The following is a 5,107-nucleotide window of genomic DNA, read 5'->3' as shown; positions in this document are numbered from 1 at the left end:
TGTGCTAAATATTACAATCGATGCAAAAATTATCCCATGTGTGCACTCTGACTACTAAGTATTAAATATGCTGAATGTGGTCGGGGCCCTTCATATTGGAAACTAAACACAAGTTTGCTGCGAGTTGGAGATTGAGGGTAAATTTCAAAAGTGGATAGTGGCCATTCAGGACCATCGAATTTTATGGTATTGGTTAAAGTTTTGTATAAAGAGGTCAACCATAACTTATAGTAAAGAAAAAAAAGTAAAAAACAAAGAGAGAAAATCCTAAAAATGGAAAAGAAATTAGCGGAATTGGAGGGCGAGATGGAATACAGTCCAACAAACAATTGTATAAATTATGAACAAAACAATCCCTTCAGAAAGAATATGATGACATCACAGAGGGACAAATCATTAGATCACGAGCTAATCGGCACGAATTAGGGGGGAAAAACTCCAGATATTTTCTGCAAATTGAAAAAATTAATGCCAAGAGATCACAAATTACCAACCTTTTGAATACAAATGGATCAGTGATCCCGGCCAAAGAAACAAATCAAATACTGATATGAAAAACTGTACACCACTCCCCTAAAATCCGATATTGATTTTAAAATCCAATCCACTTTTCTTCAAAACCTTTACATACCAAAATTGACTGAGGACCAGGCTCAAATATTTGAGGGACTTGGAGGAAGCCAAATGTACTATTAAAACCCTGCCTGTGAATAAAACTCCAGGTAATAATGGTTTGCGAGCATAGTTTTATAGCAAATTCTGGCTATTGGTGTCTAAATATGTAGTTAATTCCCGCAACACCACCTATAAAGGGGATAAATCATCCTCATCTCAGCGACAGGCAGTCATCCCGCTCCTCAACACTGATTATAAAATTGGAACAAAGTGTTCGGTCAAAAGGCTAGAAAAAAGTTCTCCCAGATATAATTAATAATACTCAATCGGTCTTTGCCAAAAATAGACAAATAGGAGATGTGGTCAGTCTTGTAGAAAACATTTTTGACTATATGGATGAGGAAACTAAGCCAGGGATATTGTTAACAATAGACCTGGAAAAGGCTTTTGAAATATTTAATTTCGGACCCAGCTTTATTATGTGGACAAAAACTCTTTACTCAAACATTGTTAGCTGTGTTATCCAGTACTAGGGGTACTAGTACTGGATATTTCGCTCTAGGACGAGGGAGATCCAATATCCCCTATTTGTTCATTCTTACTTGTAGAAATATGTTTGTACTGAATACGGCCAGATCAAGAAAATAAGGTAATCTCAGTACCTGGTTTTGGAACCATTAAAAGTGCTTCCTTTGCAGACGATCTCGCATGTTTCTTGACTGGCCTTTCCAAATATTGAAAGATTTTAAGAAAATTCCGGGAATTGCAGTGGTAGCAGGTGTCCAGAATAAGTAAATATACCTTGTTGGCTAGCCACATCATGTATGATAACGAATGTAAATCAGGAATGTGCTGGTAATATATGTTATTATGCGTTACCAGCCTTGCGACCATCGAGCGTGGTAATAGTGTTGTCACCACTGTTGAGTATTATAGAAGAGTAGGTGTTATACCTCAAAGTTCATGATGTCACTGCAACATATATCGGCAGAAATGAAGCCGAAGACATCAGAAAAGCTCCAGCCGTTTCTGGCAGTCATTGTAACAAAGATTTCTATTGGTCGGTAAACTATCTATCTATCGCGCAACCACGTGACATACACGGTTATGAATATAATTACCGCACGGTGTTGTAGAGAGAGGAATATCCGAACAGAACAACACTGTGCAGGCGGACAATGACAGAGAAGGTGCTGAGATCTTTCCTGGCAGTAGGTAGTGAAGATGGGCCTGCAAATACTAGACAATACAAGTAACCTGTAGAATGCTGTGTGGGTAATATTTTTTTTATATTGATTTTTGTTGCATTTGCAGCAAATAGTTACCAAACAATGAGAAATCTATAGGATTGAATATACCCCACAGCTGGCTTCACATGCATAGTTCAAGCCTGTCTAACCGGTGCTTACACCAGGATTTAGTTACAGCACCTAGGCGGTATGTGGTTACAGCTTACGGTTCGAGTAATCGCAAGAAATTGGCATGACAATAGAAATTCATTAAAGACTGGCACTCTCATGCAATTAACAGCGAGTGAAATTCCTGGGATTGAAACATATATTTTGAAGTCACTGATGTAGGCAACAAATAACTGCAAGTTGACATAAAGACGGGGTAGTTTATTTAATCAGTGGTCAACTAGAGGCTGAAAGTATAATTAATTTGTTTATTTCAATTTCTCCTGACGTCAAATAGAATACACTGGTGAAACACGGTAGTAACTGTGGGTGAAAGGATGTTTTGGGGTGTAGTTTACACCCGACCCTACCACTCCATATACAATGTAATGTGTTCATTTCCAACTATTATGAAGACACGTAGAATTTCACTTAATTTATTTTTGCTGACATGTGTTCAAGCATTACATGTGAATCTAATTTTCACTGCGCTGTGTCTCAATAGAGTATGAGGGGAAATGGCATTTGCACTGGAATTTATTTATCAGGGGAAAAATGTTTTCAGTGATAATGAAGTATTATGACAGATGCCCTCCCCGTGGCTTTCATTGCGTATGGAAGTTATTTTCACGAGTGATGCGGTGTATCCTGCTGCCGTACTTTCACGAGCGAAGCCACGGGGAGGGTGTGGGGTTCTGTTATTATACATAGGTCCCATATTTGATTATTCCATATTAAAAAAAGAACGTGCAACAAACCGGGATAGAAATTTAGGTCGGGGAACCCAATTGCCCCATTAATATGCGCCAAGACAGTGCTGCGACCTAGCAACGCTTGTCAATGTAGAACGCCTGTCGCTGTACGTGTGAAAATTAAATAATCAGACGTCTAATTTGAGTCATTGTCCGAATAAATAACTCGTGGATGTTTAAGCGCGGTGGTCGTAGCGCAGCGCGTGTTGGAATTTCATGTAAATAAACAATGTATTTTACACGCGTTACATACGTCGCTATGAGTCCCATATCGAACAGGACGCGACACGACGACTGTCGCCCTTTAGTTGGGACCACGACAGAACTTAAACTGGGCGACTACGATCCACGGTTTATGTTGAAGTTAAAAGTTCCTCTGTGCATTGGCAAACATGCCGTGCAACTGCGGTACTCCACTGACGGAATGACTTTCGTTGACATCGGTCGTCGCTGACTCGTGAGCTGCACACTACAACTTCGTTTGTGATGTTGCTTGCTGGTCGTGGATAGACTGAGTCTTGGTTACCGGTTAAATGTTGCTCATTTGGCGTTGGTAATCTTTATTTGGAACTGAGTAACGCCGCAAAGTCGCCAGCAGAAAGCTCATGGTATATCGATGTTGATGGTTGCGGCTGCATATTAATCGGAGATTTTACTGCAGGTCCAGGCTGCGGGTGGATCTTCCGAGAGTCCTCCAAGATTTATAAAACTCAGTTTCCAGGTGGTCAACAAACATTAAGTTCTCCCAGTCCTAGTATTCTATGTGATGTACATCTAACATGCCAAAAATGCTGGTGAACGATTTGAACCCGACAAATATAGCAGACGGAAATGTGTTTACAAAATAAAAATAGTGATTACTTGAAATAGATACCAGGAAGGGGAGGGGGTAAAAGAAAAGTTATATAACATTTTATTATTCAATAATTTATTAAAATACATAAGTTTGTCCAACTCCCTGTGATACAACACCTCAGACATAACTCATTGTACTCGGCTCGAGTGTGGGCAAAAAGTTACTATTTGAATTTTTGATATCTTTTTTTATTAATGAGAAAGTTGACCCCAAAGTTGGAGTAAATGTTCAGCAGGAATGGATTTTTAACTCTTCTGTGATTTTTTTGGCTTGGCTGATTTTGTTCATACTTGACAGGCAGGTCGTACCATCACTAATTGGAAAAACAATTCTGATCTACCGTTACCATGGCAACAGTCAAAATCTGTTTTTTTGAATACTTTCGCCCCAAATTTATTACCTCCAACCAGTCTTGTAATAGCAGTGTCTAAATGATCATGTCTTTTATTCTGGCTGCGTTGCGCACTGGTAAGAGATCACCGGCGCCGACATTGTTACCACTGTCGACGTAATCCCAACGCAGCTTTGAACTTTGAATAAAATGTAAATGCTGCCTCCAATCTAGAAAATACTATCGCAAAACAGTTGGAAATAATACATTTAACGGCTGAATACGTCCTAACAATAAAATAAAGTGACTTCTAAAGACTGAATGTTATTTTGCGAAACTGCTAATATAAGTGATTTTTGTTCCAAATTATTATATTAAATGACAGAAATAAGCACACTTCTTTCTTAAATTGCAGAAACAACTGTGTTCTAGAAAATATTTCCCATCAGTGGAGTTTGTTGAAGACAGTGGTCAGCTAAGAGTTCCTGTTAAAGTCATACACTGGTCTGTGGACAATAATGCTCACCAAAATTCCATACAAAGATGATTTTAAGGTATCTATTGTGTGTGTATTGTAGTATGTGCAATTATATGTAACTCGTTATACCTCACAATGGAGGAGTGAATCATTGATTAAATTACAATTTATGAAATATTTTCTGCTTTTATAAAAGTCTGGTCATCTAATCATAGTAAAATTTCTGTTTTGTAGGATCTCTTGTGCTTAGTGGAAATATGCTGGTGATTCCTGTCACATCTGCCCAATGCGGAAGAATTTTCAGTGCTCACAATAAAAATAAGACTCTCGAAGCACACTACATGCAGAAATCCTGGAACATCTTATTACGATATCATCAGATGGACCATTCATTGCGGATTTTGACCCAGCAGAGGTGGCCAGAAGAAAGATGGCAACCGGCCAGAGACCCAGAAGAATTCAATATACCAGATGGCCTGATTGTAATTTAATTGCCCTGGGTTTCATTATAATACTATATGATTTAGTATCGTATGCTTGAATAAATTTAATAAACATAATTGTTGTTTCTGTGTTGTTTATGTATTTGTAAAACATTATAAATTCTGACGACCTACATTTTGTACTTGGCTACTAAATTTTCCAGCTGGCCACCAAAGATTTTAACAGATTTTAGGC

General features: G+C 38.4%; 1 long non-coding RNA gene across 1 annotated transcript; it reads left to right on the top strand.

Annotated features, from left to right (window-relative positions):
• The first annotated feature begins 1,723 nt into the window (after positions 1-1,723).
• Positions 1,724-4,798, top strand: LOC144356884 (uncharacterized). The gene is made up of 3 exons (XR_013421591.2): positions 1,724-1,886; positions 4,367-4,505; positions 4,664-4,798. It is a non-coding gene; the product is annotated as an uncharacterized LOC144356884 (long non-coding RNA).
• The last annotated feature ends 309 nt before the right edge of the window (positions 4,799-5,107 follow it).

Source organism: Saccoglossus kowalevskii, chromosome 16 (genome assembly GCF_978046115.1).
Source record: "Saccoglossus kowalevskii chromosome 16, keSacKowa6.1, whole genome shotgun sequence".
NCBI classification, from domain to species: Eukaryota; Metazoa; Hemichordata; class Enteropneusta; family Harrimaniidae; genus Saccoglossus; species Saccoglossus kowalevskii.
Note: the sequence above shows the minus strand (reverse complement) of the source record. Positions and strands in the feature narration are given on the sequence as shown.